The sequence below is a fragment of the Coptis chinensis genome, chromosome 7 (genome assembly GCF_015680905.1).
Source record: "Coptis chinensis isolate HL-2020 chromosome 7, ASM1568090v1, whole genome shotgun sequence".
NCBI classification, from domain to species: domain Eukaryota; kingdom Viridiplantae; phylum Streptophyta; class Magnoliopsida; order Ranunculales; family Ranunculaceae; genus Coptis; species Coptis chinensis.
In genome coordinates, this window is record NC_141462.1 from 91,035,428 (window position 1) to 91,052,695 (window position 17,268).

Below are 17,268 nucleotides of genomic sequence, written 5' to 3' on the forward strand. Positions count from 1 at the left end.
TATTAAAAAAATTCTTCTATTCATCCATAAAACTAACCATCTTTACCATACATATATACGATTTCCAATTAACATAGCCCAATCACAAATACAACATATGCAAAAGAAGACTATAAAATAGAGCTCCCATATATATACCACCATCTGCTACATCATCACAAGACATTTCTGTACACAGGAAGAGTGTCGATGCGTTGAATGCCATTAACGTAAGCTGCAACATGAATAATAAAAAAAAATCAGTAGGAGATCAACAGGTATTGAGTAAGATTTTCTATCTGGAAACCTGAAACTCACTTATGTCAATTTGAAGATGTACACAAAACTGTTCCTCTTCATCCTCAAATATTCTCTTGCGATGCAAGCTTTTAAGAGTTCCTTCCTTCTTGTTAACCCCAAACTTCTTCATTGTCAAAGTTGCATGATGTCATTTTTATGTACCCAATACTGTTTCTGATCTTTCTTTGAGGTCACCTAGCTATCATACAAACGAAAGTTCAATCTCAACCCCTAGTCTTTCTAAAAGACTCACATGGGATAATAGCAAATGGAAAATAAAGAAAAAGTAGGGTAGTTTCTGAATGAAACTTACTTCTTGCAAAAAAGTCAGCAACTCCTTTTCTGTCAGGACATTGGAAGCCCATCAATCCAAAGAATTTAAGTACATTCTCACGTGGACCCTGGTACACAATCTGACCATCTGAGATTAGAATAATCTCATAAAAAAGGTCATAAGTCTCTAGAGCTGGTTGAAGGAGCGAGATGACGGCAGTCCCTTGGAGAATATGGATGGTTTGCCTCAAAGCATTCACTATCTGGAAAGTTGTTGAACTGTCCAAACCTGTAGATATTTCATCCATGAACAATGCCTTTGCTGTCCAAACCTATAGATATTTCATCCATGAACAATGCCTTTGCTGCTCCAGCAAGCATTTCCCCTATAAAACATTAGGCAATAGGGCTTAGAATAAATGGTTCAAAGGGAAGTCATATGAATGGAATTCTAACTACACATCAGACCATGTTCTACCTATCGTGACTCGCTTCATTTGTCCACCAGAGATACCTCTCAACATATCATATCCCACCAAGGTATCAGCACATACATCCAATCCCAAAATCTGAAGTTTTCAATCATTTCATAAAACAAAACGCTATATCTTAATCTAGGTACTTCTCAACATATTATTTATATTGTCAAGAATATAATTATTTATATTGTCAACATTTTAATCTAGGCTCATGCATACCAAATTAAATTCCTTACACAAGGCAGGCGGCGAAAACGCAAGTACAAATCCATGCAATATTTTGTTTTATTTGTGGAAGGTAGTAGTTAGGTCTTACGCGAGTACTAGCAATATGTTTTGGGCCCTTGAATGTAAAGTTATATAATTATTAAAAACCCGGACTGTGGGCTTTTTAAGTAGCCTTTTTTGTAACCTAAAACAGGGAACGCTCGAACGGTTGGTCCTGATTCTCAGATCACGCGCCACCCAACATCGCCTTCACTTCAAGCAGCGTGAAAGCACGGCTTGAGAGGTAAACTCTAAACCTCCTCAAAGTCCATGTAAGAGGATACCTTAAGTGTTACAAGCATGCTTATATGATTGTTTGAGTTTAATTTTTTCACACTGTAATTTCAATTTACACATAAAACTGAACCCGAGCCACATAACAACCATTGGGAGGTCATCATCTAATATAGATAAATCAGACGTTGCTTGTTACTTGAGGCCCAACCAAACAACAATTTAAAATCAATCAACTATAGCCTAAAGTAATCACACTTTAGAGTAATCAGTTACCAGATTCTGATGGACCAACTACCTTCCTAGCTCACTCCCCTTCCCCAGATTCACCGTGAATGAGATTCTTGGTAGCACACCATTTGGTGAAGTAATTGCTTACTTTTCTTAGCCGTGTAGTAGATCCATCCTAGTTTCGAGCCCAATTGTTCGTTTCGAACATGGCATAATAATCTATAGACCATGTAAATATTTTCAAAAATTCAAAAAAGTGAATTTCTGTTGTTTGTGCATCATCCTTCACTACACCAGAAAAAGTGTTTTCCAACAGCTATATCCGTTAGCTCTGGGGCGTCACTGTCACTTAGGCCAAATTTAGTAACGGATACAATCGTTACTTAAATTAATTTTAGTAACGCCTATATCCGTTACTATAATTCTTTATAATGGATAGTCAACTGTTGATAGCCCATTTAATCTATTCATTTCTAATGGATGTATGTGTTAGTAAAATTTGGCGCCACGTCAGTTACTTTTTAGCAGGAAAACAATTTTCGTATGTCATGGATATATTCGTTAGTAATATATGTGTCACTTGCTATTAATAACGATTTTTGTAACGGAAATATCCATTACTAAATTTTTGTCATTAAAAAAAAAATTTTGTTCCCAGGTCAAAAAATTTCTACCCTGCACATCTAGCTCTAGCACATATGAATACTCCATCTTATAGATATATCACATTCCACAAACTTAATCAACATATAATAACAAGAAACAAAAATACTAATCAATTAAACATTATTATAAAAACATAGACACCAATCCCAAACCAAATTTACAAATCAAACTTATATAGAAATGACTTCACCTAACTTAATCTTGGGATGTCTAATATGTTGTCATACAAGATCCCATTATATTCATCGTCACTGCTCGTCTGTTTTTGCTCTCTCGAGTGTTCCTCAATCAATTTCGGGGGTTCGCTTAATTAAGCATTCATGGCTTATCAATATGCATCGTAACCGCCATAGAATTACAATGCAAACCCAGAACCTTGTTGTTTTTGCTGTAGTCCTTATCACTGGTTATCTCATTGTCCATCATATACCGAATTCGAGTTTATTATGGGAAATCCTTATGATTATGAACCTCAATTATCAAACTTTCCGAGTACCCAATCAATACACTCAAGAGTTTTTTAGTCATGCCAACAATTCATGGAATTCTACCATAAATAGTCAACCACCATTCATGTATCCATATGGCCAGTCAGAGTGTTGTTTCACCCAAAACCCATTACCATTCACATCACCTTCCATATCAAATTCATATCACACTCCATCATCTATCACATACCAACTCTACCAAGTAATAAGAGCCAAGCAAATACAAATTCAAATTCAACAAATAGCAATGACCTTATGTTTTCTCCAATCCGGTTCAAACGATGCCACAACAAAGACTAATACTCTTCCCACCAGTCCAGAACCCAACCAACAAGAGAAACAAGGTGTTACTATAACAAAACAAATTGCTAAAGCCTATCCTGATATTTATGACCAATCAAATCCCCACCAACCTCCACCTGACTATCGTGAGAATCCCAGCTATTATGACGATGACTATTTGCCTGAAGTCACAGTTTCTCTCACATGCTTTAATGCATCATTTCCGATAAATGAGAAAACTTCGGCAAAAGAAACTCAAGAATCGGTGTTAGAAATTAACTCGACACACTTGGACAATGATATTGAGAAAATTTATGAAGACGTAGGAAGAGAGAAAAAAGAAAATCAAGTGCCCGAAAAAAAGGAAATAAAATCTATGGTAGAAAGTGGGTCTTAATTTAGTTTGGCCTTAAAAACTTATCGATGAAACAAATTTGTGACATCCTTACAATTTCTGAAATGAACCACAATTCTGTGGATACGCCCAAACTAGACGAAGAGTCTTCTGAGTTCCCGAGAGTATGTGATGAGCTACAATCAAACCACCATTCTCACAAGTTAACACCTCTTGCCATTCACCCATCTAACATCACCAAGCTATTCCTCTCTCCTTTATTTCAAAGAAACCTCAATTTCGTACTTGAACCAATTGCCTCCCAATAAAGAGACTTTGCCTAACATACAAATTCAAGAGTCTATCTTTCCAGTAGTTGAGAAACCTGGTATGTCCTATTCTCCATTATCTGAGTTTCATGAAAGACAACTACTACCACACTCATACTCTCTTGGACAATTCAAACATGATGAGTTATTGCATAAGTTCCATGATGGGTTACATAAGCTTTCTCTTATCATTCTGTATCTTACGCTCCAAATGCATCATTTCATTCTGTTTGGGGGTATATGCTTTTATATGTTTTTTCTATGAAGATCCCCAACTGTTTAGGTTATTAGTTTATAGCTAACAACATATCATCTATCTTATGCATAGTCTTGGGAAATCTGACTTAAAACGACCCCACATATAGTTTTAAATATCTTACTATAAAAGATTCATATTATGTTTTCTCGATGCATTCCATGGGAGTGCATCCTTAAGGTAACAGGGCTCTCCTATTAGAGTGTGTAGTTGTAAGTGTCAAGACCTTAGTCCACGTATATCTTGCATATTCTTTGTAAAATATTTTTTACTCGTCGTTTGAGTAAGTGTGATCTTATAGAGCGAGTATACAATTTTCTTTTTCTTTCTTTTACATTTCCTTTTTCAAAATAGTTGTTTTTTATCCATTCTCATTATGAAATATTCTCGATACATCAATAGTTATGTAATTTTTCAAAAAAAAACAAAACGGGTCGGGTAATGGATTCCACATAAACCAACCCTTAGCAAGAAGTACGCAATCTCCATTCTTCTAAGGGTGTTTTAAAAATCAGTTATGTGTTACTAACGCCCATATCACCATGCACTTTCTGTCTCAGCTTAAACAACATAGATACCAATTGTCCCTTGCTCACCAATATATCATCACTTCAACTAGAAGAAGTCTGTGATTTCAATGTACCAAATGCACCATGGAGGCAATACCCAAATTATACATAGAGTACTAATCTACAAACCCAACCACCAACTATATTCAGATAAGGACAAGGTAACTACAACAATCAGAACAGAGCAATGGTTCCATCCCATTTTAACCAGAATTGCCAAAATTAACCAATCAACAACCAAAGAGATCTAGTTCCCATTACACCACCCACTAGTGTCCAATCAGATAAACCATCCTATTACGTCTTGTGCAATAAATCCCCCAACACACATAACTGAAGCCACAGTCTGACTAGATTGGGTTCAATAAAGAGCCGACACAAAAGTTGCCTAAGATCACCTAATATGGTTGGTTTTAAAAATTTCGAGTTAAAAAAATCATTGCTTTTGGGTACAAATATCTTTATAATATCTCTACATAGTTTTCAAAACCTGAGGATATAAAAATAAAAATTATTCGCCCCGTAGTAACCAAAATGATACCGGATCAACGTATAATTTTATCTTATTGTCAAAACCTCTATATGGTTAGAGATACATTTAGATTGAGAAAAACAATTACTATAAAACACACAGACACACACACATTTCATATATGCCCGTTTAAATAGTTGTTTACATACTTTACGTTTTGCACTTTTTATTTCTTCACTTGTTAGTGTAATAATAATCATGCATGCATGTTGTTAGATCTTCTACATTCATATATTTTCAAAAATATAAAAACCCAAGTTTCAATCTTCAATACAAGTTTCATTCATCAATCCAAGTTTTTCATTCAAGTTTTAGTCAAGTTTAAATACAAGTTTTATTCATTCAAAAACAAGTCATGAACTTTAAGGATACTACCTTCTCACCTTCATAAACTCCCATCAATCCATCTCTAAAAATCTATGGTGAACTTCATCAAACTAAACTTCGAACTTACCACAAGCTAGTACTACAACTTCAAGTTGTCCGCTTGGTGGCCAATTCCGTATGACCAAAGGTAAGTGTTCAAAGGGTGAGCATGAGAAGAAAGAAATGCAAAATATTCCTTATGCATGCATAGTAGGCAACTTGATGTATGCAATGGTGTGTACAAGACTGGATATTGCTTTCGCCGTTGGTGTTATAAGCCGATTTCTGTCAAATCCAAATAAAGAGCATTGGGAAAGTATTAAGTGGATATTGAGATATCTCAAGGGCACTTCTAAGGCATGTTTGTATTTTGGTGAGAGTAAGACTTTACCTTCTCACCTTCATAAAGGCAATCCATCTCTAAAAATCTATGGTGAAGATCATCGGACATGGCAGGTGACGTTGACTCAATGAAGTCCACTTTCGGTTATCTGTTTCATTTGTAGGGGGAGCAATTTCATGGCAATCAAAGTTGCAAAAGTGTGTTGCCCTCTCCACTACAGAAGTTGAGTATATTGCAGCCACTGAGTGTTGCAAAGAGATGCTATGGATGAAGAGGTTCATCAATGAACTAGGGTTAAAGCATTTGTAGGGGAGCAATTTCAAACAATTGCAAAAGCGTTCTTTTAGTATATTGCAGCCACCGAAAGTGTTGCAAAGAGATGCTATGGATGAAGAGGTTCATCCATTTGAGCAAGAATCCGAGTTTTCATTCTAGATCAAAGCACATACATGTATGTTACCATTAGATTAGAGAAGTTATCAAAGATAAGCAATTGTGCATTGAGAATATCCATACCGACAAAATGGGTCGGATATGATGACCAAAGTTTTACCGAAGGGCAAGTTTGATGTTTGTTGTGCTACCGCCAGATTGGTAGCACACTCCTCTTATTAATTTGGGAATACATAGATGTATCCCCCCTTATGGCTTAGGAGGGGGAAATTGTTGGGTGTCCCTCACCATGTGAGAAAAAGAGCAAAGTTTTGATTTTTTATTGTTGAACCAAAATTTTGTGGCTCACTGAAATTTTAGCATAGTATATAAAAGAAGTTAGGGTTTCATACCAAAAAAAAAAAAAAAAACTAATTTTGAGAGCCACCAAAATTGAGAGTAAACCCTTGCAAATAGATAAGCTTGTAAGGAAAGAGAAACAAGAAGAGAGATCTAGTAAGTGTTGGAGAGACTTGAGAGGAGTGATTGTAATCATCTTTCATAATCTTATAAAGGATTTGCTCTTGTGGAAGTAGACATTATTGGTCGAACCACGTTACATCTTGTGTTATAGTTTTACTTTACATTGTTATTGCTTGTTGATTACATAGCTTAGGTTTGTGGTTGTTGGTTGTAGTGAAAACTTATATTTGATTAGAGGTTGGAGTGTCCATAGACAAACTATCTTAGCGGGGATCGATTGACATCGTTTTCTCCAACAGCTGATGCTAGAGAACACCAATGCTGCCACAATAGATACTAATTTAATAGATATCAATAAGAAGGTAAAACTGAAATGAAAATGAGGATTTGACACCGATACCCTAATTTGGAGCCAAACATATGGCTCAAGTAGTCAAGTGCTCAACCATTTTATAACTAATCATTTCGTAACCTTAACCATTTGTTGTTGGAATCCTTCTTGGCTCTAGCAAAACTTGGCTTCGAGGTTATATCATCATGGCCATTGCCGTGAAAGAAAACCAATTATGGGTTATTGCCCCTTAAACATCCACCTTAATTGTTTTTGTGTCATTGGAACTCTGGAAATCTAGAGTAGTCTGAAGCAAGTCCAAAGGGGAATGTAAATTTAGCTTGCTCTTAGGGTGCCAACTGAGCAATTTGGCATGAAAACTAAATTTAGCAGTTGAAAAACATTCCAGCAGGCTTTTTTAGCATAGCCCACCATACTGCACAAATCTTGTCGCATAGATGGTCAGCTACTCGCCCACTCGGGTATAGAGTATAGACTCTTGAAAAAGAAGGACATACACTCAAAAGAAACAAAAAATTGGTCCCAAGGCCCATTTGTGAGTGAAAATCACTCATAGAACCAGTGTTTTTTTAAATCACTCTTAAGGACAATTTTCGGGTGTAAATAACCCTGAAAACCAATTTTCGAGTGAAAATAACTCGTAGGGATAAATAGCTCGGATTTGAAATAAATATTTTCCGATTTTACCCTTTCATTCATTTTGCTATGAATAATAAGTGTTCATACCTTACGTTGATGTATGAACATTGATTGTTCATACCAAAATAAGTTGACGTACCTCATACAATATGTTGAGGTACGAACAATTATTGTTCATAACTCATGTTGGGGTATAAACAATGATTGTTCATACCTTAATATGTGTTCTTGATCATACATTATGTTGAAGTATAAACATTGATTGTTCATAGCTCATGTTAATATGAACAGTGATTGTTCATACCCCAAATAAGTATGAACAATTATTGTCCATACTCCAATAGGTGTTCTTACTTATCATATATTACGTTGAGGTGTGAACAGTGATTGTTCATACTCCAATAAGTGTTCTTACTGATCATACATTATGAACAATGAGTGTTCATAGCTCATGTTGAGGTATTAACAATGATTGTTCATACCCCAAATAGGTATGAACAATAATTGTTCATATGAACAATGAGTGTTCATAGCTCATGTTGAGGTATGAACAGTGATTGTTCATACCCCAAATAGGTATGAACAATAATTGTTCATACTCCAATAAATGTTCATATTGTTCATACATTACATAATGTATGATCAGTAAGAACAATGATTGTTTATATGAACAATGAGTACGTGCAATGTTCATAGCTCATGTTGAGATACGAACAATGATTGTTCATATTCCAATAAGTGTTCTTACTGATCATACATTATGTTGAAGTATAAACAATATGAATAATGATTGTTCATACTCCAATATGTGTTCTTACTAATCATATATTATATATTGAGGTATGAACATTGATTGTTCATACCCCAAATAAGTATGAACAATGAGTGTTCATAACTCATGTTGAGATATGAACAATGGTTGTTCATACCCCAAATAGATATGAACAATGATTGTTCATACTCCAATAAGTGTTCTTACTGATCATACATTATATTGAGGTATGAACATTGATTGTTCATACCCCAAATAGATATGAACAATGAGTGTTCATAGCTCATATTGAGATATGAACAGTGATTGTTCATACTCCAATAAATGTTCTTACTAATCATACATTATGTTGAGGTATAAACAATATGAACAATGATTGTTCATAGTCCAATAGGTGTTCTTACTGATCATATATTATATTGAGGTATGAACATTGATTGTTCATACCCCAAATAGTATGAACAATGAACAATGAGTATTCATAGCTCATGTTAAAGTATGAACAATCAATCATACTCTAATAGGTGTTCTTATTGATCATATATTATCTTGAGGTATTGACAATACCCCAAATAGGTATGAACAATGAATATTCATACGAATAGTGATTGTTCAAACCCCAAATAGGTATGAACAATGATTGTTCATAACTCATGATGAGGTATGAACAATGATTGTTCATACTATATACACTGGGTCGTTTCGATTGGGCTGGGCCGCCTATTATTTCGCATTAGGGGTATACTTGACATTTCATCTACTCGAGCCGTTTTTAATTTCGCGTCAAGGGTATACTTGACATTTCATCTACCCGGTCCTTGTGAGTGATTAAAAAAAAAGTGTCCTTACGAGTTACTTTCTCCCCCGATCTATACTAGAGAGTTTCTCCCTGCAAAAGAAAAGACTCAATATATGGCACAATTTGTGCTATTTGTTATCCGGATCAAACATACGGCATAATTTGTGTTGTATGTCAACAACGTAATCGATATATCGCACAAATTGTTGATATACGCACAAGTTGTGACCTGGGTTCAATTAAAACAGCTGCTACATGAGGCTTCAAATTGAGCTTGGTTTATCACACCGACTAAATTGAGACCACAAAGCATCCCCATATTGGAAACAACTTTTGGCAACCCATATAGCAAAGCACACCCACTGGACTTGCTTTTAGCAGCCACAACACCACCTCCAGGTGACAAAAAAAAATCCATCTCATGAAGCCCAAAAGCAAACAGGGTTGTAAAATCGTTCATGGGCAGAATTAAATGTTTTAAAAAAGAGTCCTGTATTGGGCAGCCTCCAGCCCAAGCCCAAATAGCGAAGTCCAAAGCAAGCCCAATACACCCCCCACACCCTCAACGCATACTGGTTTCTCAACCTTTCCTAACCGGTCATCTCGCATGAAGTCTAATAAAAAAAAACCCAAAAAAAAAAAAAAAACAAACAAACAAACAAACAAACAAACAAACAAACCAAAAATAAAACTTGATTTTGTACATTCTAATCGCCATTATTAACACTCATTGTAGACATTGAGTTTGGGCGACATTGTGGAGTTGAGTTTGAGAGTTGGAGTTGGAGTTTGGAGATTTTGACTTTGTTTATTCAATTGGGTTGTTGTGGAGTGCAGACAATGATAGTTTCGTTGGTGCAAACAAGGATTTCTTCAGCTTCGAATATCAATTTTTGTGAGTGCATTTTGTTTAATTTTTTTTATAATTCAACTCTAGTTTCTCAATTTGTGGTTTATATTGTTAAATAATAAGTATGGTTATTATTGTTGAATAATTTGTGGTTTCTATTGTTGATTATTATACAATGCAAGTTGTTTGGACTCCAAAACGAAGTATTGTTTGAAAAACATTGAAATGACCCAGTAAGGTCGTTTTAAAGATGTCCCAAAACGACTCAGGGAGGTCGTTTTGGAAATGGCCCAAACGACCTAGTGAGGTCGTTTGAATGTTTTTTTTTTGTTTTTTTTAATATTCTTTGTATGAGTTGTATGAGTTAATACAAGATTTAGAGTTAGAAATAGAGTTGAGTGTTTGTGTATTTCAATTATCCATTTTAGAGTGTTTGTATTTTGTGGCACTTGTAATGTCGAAAGAATTGTAATTTAGCTCGAAATGTAAAAACATTGCCATTTAGCTGGAAATGTAGAAAGAATTGTATCCTGTATACTTTCGCCAATTTACGGGCAATGTACCTTGTCGAATACACTGAAATGGTGAATATATGGAAACTTAATTTGAGTAGTAATGCAATGTCTGGTTTAATACCAGAGTTTGTTGGTTAGTTTTAGAATCTTCGATTACTTGATTTGTCGAGAAATGAGTTTTATGGAATTATACTTGGTGCATTGTTGAAGCATTGTTTTAAGACTAGGTTCATTTGTATTGAACATAGCAATTTATCTAGTTCAATTGCATTATCTATTGGAAATTGTTTGAATTTAATGGTGTTTAATTTTTCTTTTAATAATCTTAGTGGTATACTAATTATCGCATTTGTTTCATTGTGAAGTAATTCTTGTTGGAATTTTTGGAAGTTTGGAAGTTTTGGAACTGTAATAGTAGTGTTAAAAATCAGAATATGATTTAGATTTGATTAAACTTATTATAGTTACTAATACTTAGTTTATTTTTCTTTATAGCAATGGGTCCTCGATCAAAGAATGTGAAGAATGTAGCGAAAACTACATTCAAGGGTGTGTAGAAGTTGTTTGGTGGCGGTTTCTTTAGTGGTGACACGCCTGAAAGAATGAGAAGAAGGGGAGAGGGCACCACGGTATCAATGTGTAGAGGGCTCACAAAAAAAAAGCGGTTCCTGAGGTTCCTGAAATTCCTGAAGTTCCGAGTGAAGATAGTGTAAATAGCGATAACAATGTAGGTTTAGATGTAAATATGGATCATGAGAAGAGTATAGAGGAAGAGGAGGGTGAGGAGAGTGATGAGAAGGGTGATGAAGAGGATGACAATGGGGATGAGGAGGAGCAGGATGATGATGTGGAAGAAAATGTGGTAGAAGTTGTACCACCAGTGGAAGAAACACCTCTAGTATGGGATTTTGTGAGAAAATCCAATGATGATTTGGAGTTCAAAAGAGATGAGTATGGGGGTGGCCCGTATGAGTCATAGTTGTTGTATGACTATGCGGTACATGTCGCTCACCATGTTTGGGAGAAGAGGGCAATATTTTGATTTTCTTTAATACTTTGATTTTTTTTTACAAAATCTTTTGTTTTTGCTTATTGAGTCTAATGCATGCTTGGTTGTTTCAGGAGTATCGCGGAGCGTTGAAGTGTGTTTCTCACTTAGCGAAGTTGTGCCAATGGGATTTCATGAACGAATTTAGAAAGTCTTTGAGATTTGAGCACGAGATGAGAAGGACTGGGTTGTATGATCTCCTATTAAGTTATTATGAGCATATGGATCCACCATTGATCTCTGCGTTTGTGGAGAGGTGGCATCCGGAGACTAACACCTTCCATATGCCATTTGGGAAGATGACTGTGATTTCGGAAGATGTTGTGCAAATCTATGGAGTCACAGTTAGAAGAAGAGCGGTGCAAGGAGACAGTAAGTTGAACTTACAACAATCGGTAAATCTCCTACACTGTGCTCTCGGTCTCCCCATTTCTTTGATTAAGGTGAAGATGGAAGCTAGCAAGTTCATTTCAAAAGTAAGGCTAGAATTCCTTCGGAAGCATTTTACTAACAAGGTTCATGATAAGCCCATATGTAACGCTGCTGGGAAAGTGGTGGAGAAGGCCTCGAGTTTGCAGAGCTTTTATCCTAATTTTCTTTGGATGTGTCATTTTTACTGACAAGTCTGGGACTAGAGTGCCTTTATGTTATCTGAGGCCGTTGTTGAAATTCAGTGAGATAGGAAAATATGCATGGGTGCAGCAATTTTGGTGTTTTTGTATAAAGGTCTTGGGGCTGCTACATGTGCAAATGTGAAAGGGGTTACATGCTATATGACTCTTATACAGGTAAAATTTTACTATTTTAGAAAATGTTAATTTTATTGCTCTATCAATATGTTAACTATTTGTGTGTATATATATATATCTAGGCATGGATCTATGAGTACTTCTCGGTATTCAGACCAATCCCAAACATGGACTATAGCATATCTGAGGCGCGTGCTCATAGACACACAATAGTCGCTCTGCACTATGACGATACAAAGCATGTATTGCAGTATTATCGAGCGATATTTGATGATATGAATTGTTTCAATGTAAGTATTTAAGTTTGTTTATATATATATATTTTTAGTAATTGATCATTGGAGTTGTTAATGACACATTTGATTTTGTTTCAGGTTGATTGGCATCCCTACAATAATGTCAGAGTTACAAGCCCGATCAATGACATTGTATTTTTTGAGGGATTGATATATTTTTCAACATTGTCGAGCTTTACGCTATCGCAAGGGTTGTGCGTCAGTTGGGCCACGAGCAACTTATACCCGCAGCTCCTCCAACACCAAATTGGATGACAAGAACTATAGCAGGACGCGAGTATGAGGTGAGATGGACCAATATTGGGCCAACTTACTAGGAGTCATGGCAGAATCACGTGATCCAACCCTGCAATCGAGGACTTATCTCGTCTTATCCATGGGAGTGTTATCCAAACTACATAATTTGGTATGCGAGGAATTCTCACATTCGATTAGTAAACCCTGAGCGTCCTCCTATTCATTTCTCCCTAGAGACACTTCCCAACTGTACATCGATTGTGAGTATTGTGATTTTTAATTGAGTTTCTCTAATTGTGATTTTTTGCATTCGAGTGGTAACTTATCTCTTGATTTCCCTTTTTTCGACAGAACGACATCATCGATGAAACTAGTCGCATGCTAGGAAGAGGTCTGCAATTAGCTGGGAATAATATTCTAGAGGAAGCAAGGTCCTCCTTCGAACAGGCATACAACTCGACTAGGTGCAAGTACAGTGGTGGGCGTTATAGTTCATGATTTGTTTTAGTTTAGGGGTTGTAACTTTGTAATTTGTAACTTTGGAAATAATGGATGGATTAATTAATGAATTTTTATTGGAATGAATGAATTTTGATTTTGGAATGAATGGATAATGTTAAGTTGAATTTGTTGTTATTTGAGTTTACAATTAATGAATTTTGGAATGAATGGATGTTTGTGTGGTTGTATGGATATGAAAGTGTTGTAAAAACAAAATGAAATTCTAAATTTTTTTTGTCTAAACGACCCAGCCATGTCGTCTCCTTGAATGCTCAAACGACCCAGCCACATCGTTCCTTTGAATTCCCAAACGACCAGCTTAGATCGTTTCATGAAAAAACAGAGAACTCTGTCTCAAACGACCAGCATAGACCGTTTGGTTCAAAGGTCAAACGACCAGTTCAGATCGTTTGGTTCAAAGGTCAAACGACCATCTCAGATCGTTTCATGAAAAAATAGAGAACTATGTCTCAAACGACCATCTCAGTCCATTTGGTTCAAAGGTCAAACGACTTCACCATATCGTTTGGGGTAAAATCAAATCAAATCAAATTACACTTATAATTACATCAAAATATCATATTGACAACATTATATAACTTAGTCGATCACTCGACTGTCATTCGAATCAACTTAGTCGATCACTCAATTTCCAAATCAAATCAAATAAAAGCCCAAACATTATTTCCAAATAACATAAAAATCAAATCAAATTACACTTGTTCCAAATTACATAAAAAAAACATGTCAAAATGAATTTACAAATTACATCAAAATATCATATCGACAACATACGAACAACTTAGTCGATAACATGTACTGTTGGGTCTTTAACGGGCTCGTCTTCCCATATTAGATTGGGAATGTTCAATGCCATAAATTGCAATTGCCTTGCTGTGAATGCCAAATTCCAACTTTCACCAATATCATATCAAGCTCGAAGCCATTGGCGTATTATTGGAGGAATCGAACAATCTTCAACAAGTTCAACATTGACAAAATGATTTCCACCAACATATGCACTACCCAACACTTTTTTCACTCTCTCAGGATTTGCTTGGGTTCTCAACGATATAATAAGGAAGCACTGAAGACTTCCTAAATGCAGGAAGACAACATTAAATCTTGAAGCAAATAGGTATCCAACAAAGGGCATGCTCATCCGCTTATTTAAGGGTGCGTAACCTTCTTCATGTGGGATTGTTTTCTTCACATAAACAACCTCATTTTGAGTGTACAAAGTACAATAAAGGGGGAGGTGGTCAATAAGCTCTGGGTACAAGTCTTTTCTCATATGTGGCCAATCTTCTTGACTTCTTCCTAATGTAATGCACAAAGCTCTATAACCGCAGTTGTCATCGCTAACAGGGTCATTGACTCTAAAAATGTGTTTGTGCATTTTTTCACGAATATCCAACCCATAATCCTTAGGACCCCTCGTCTTTCCAAATTCTACCCCATATTTCACATTTCGTGGTGTGGTTGTTTTTGGAGAAGGCTTATTTCTTGGTGTGGTTGTTTTTGGTATTTTTGGAGAAACCTTCTTTCTTGGTGTGGTGTGGGTGTTTTGGGTGATTGTTTTTGGAGAAAACTTCTTTCTTAGTATGGTGTGGGTGTTTTAGGTTGGTGTTTTTGGAGAAAGCTTCTTTCTTAGTGTGGTGTGGGTGTTTTAGGTTGGTGTTTTTGGAGAAGGCTTATTTCTTGGTGTGGTGTGGGTATTTTGGGTGGCGTAGTATTTTGTTGTGACGAGGCCCACTCCTCATGGTCACGTTGAGAATGTTCAAAATGAGATGGATCTTACTTTGAAGAGTTCTCATCTCCAGTTGGAAGCTTCATCTTGCAACTACCTTTCGGCCGACCTTTGGTTTTTGCTTCCTCACAAAGCGGTACTAGCCATGTACTTTCTGGTACAGCAATCTCCATAAGCTTCCTAATCATAACCTTCTGCTCTTCTTCAAAAACCATTGCAAACCTTTTCATGAACAAGTCGATCGAAAGTCTAACATCGGGACCAACACCCACAACACATTGGGAGAAGCAGACAATGTTTTCCAAAAGGGGTCGATAGCAGTCAAAGGGATGGACCGCTCTTGCTCTTCAAACTCAATTAATTCATGAGCACATGGTAGTTCATGGCTTGTGCGCAAATAGCACCAACACCTGATCTCTCCATCTTTAACACGTTTTATGCGGGTATCTATTTTTTCAAATAGCAAGTCCAAACATTTGCGTGAGACAAGGCCTCTAAGTTCACAAAACAAAGGAATCTAGTGGTGGTGCTGAATTACAATCATACTCCTCTCGAAGGTAGCTCTAATCTCGGACATCTGGATCTCTAGAATCGGGTGGATTAAGGCTAAACATACTCAAAAAATCATGACATTTTGCATTTCCTAGTACACACTTCACCTAAACATGAGACCCTTCAACTCTATTGGCCATTGTACTCCCAAAGTGAATGTGTTGGTCAGTCCAACAACATATGAATCGATCCCTATGAGGAAACCAAGTCTCTCGCAAATAACTAACAAAATTGGAGTACTCAACCCTGTAATATTTTTCCAAAGCATCCCATCTACGCTGGAAAATAACCTCTATCTTCGATTTGACTACAGTGTTACACGAGAACTGGGCCTTCTCTACAAGTTCTATGCTTGGAAAAATATTGTAACATTTTGAAAGGACACATGCAACGATATGCCATCTATATATATACTTGTGTGCATTAGGGAAAACTTTATCAGCGGCACTCATCAGGGCAAAGTCCCTGTCAGACACGATCACGGATGGGCTCCTGTCACCAAGCAAGTCACTAAACTGACGCAGGGAACACTCATAGTCGACTGTTGTTTTAGACTAAAGCAACACCTGACACACGATGAAAGACTTCCACGTTGAACTCACCCCAACAAATTGTACGAAAGGCCACTAATACCTATTAGTTTTGTAGGTAGCATCTAACATGAAAACTGTTGGAAAAGTCTGAGCCAACTTAGCACCTTCTGGATGGGCCCATAATAACCCCGTTATCTCCTTGGTATTCTCATCCTCTCAACTCCTCAAAATAATGTTCTTTTGCTAACAACTCACGCAATCTCTGCAATTGTATAAGACCGTTCATATCCAATCTCCTCACCTTCTGCTTTGCAGTGTAGACTTGGGATATACTAGATATGTTTTCATGATACCTATTCTTGATGGAATCCAAAATTTGTTTAGGCTTTATTCCACACTTACTCATCTCTGACAAGTACTCGAACTCTGGAACGGTCAGACGAGTAGCAAATGCAAGTCCAATACATAGTTGTGAATACTATTTCTAACTTCTATTTTCTAACTATCGACAGTGCCGCATTGGAAAACAACTTTTAACTTAAATGGACATCCCGATTTTTTGGTTCCCGACTTTCTCTTATTAGCCCTCCCTTCGCCTTCCTTCTTGTGTGACCGATACACGCCCGAGCACTCGCAAGCCAAATTCAATCTTGCTACTCGGTTTCCCTTAGCATACTCTGACTTTTCAATTACCACACCACATTAACTTGTTTTCCTCTAGCGGTTGCCCAACCAATTGCCTCGCTATGTGTATGAAAGACCTAAACACATAAAAAAACAACAACTATTATTAATATACTAATAAAATTACATTTAGAAAAAAAAATGAAATCAATGCCTACTCCGTCATACCTCTTCCGTAGTAAATATTTATGTTGTATCACTTAAAATC

The 17,268-nt window shown here is 36.4% G+C and overlaps 1 long non-coding RNA gene across 2 annotated transcripts; it reads right to left on the minus strand.

Annotated features, from left to right (window-relative positions):
• Positions 1 to 1,172, minus strand: LOC147489903 (uncharacterized). 2 transcript variants are annotated; one of them, XR_015202016.1, is made up of 4 exons: positions 1,031 to 1,172; positions 593 to 938; positions 298 to 474; positions 1 to 214 (listed from the first exon to the last, which is right to left on the minus strand). It is a non-coding gene; the product is annotated as an uncharacterized LOC147489903 (long non-coding RNA). The 2 variants fall into 2 exon arrangements; XR_015202015.1 differs by having other exon boundaries at positions 298 to 478.
• Positions 1,173 to 17,268: the final 16,096 nt, after the last annotated feature.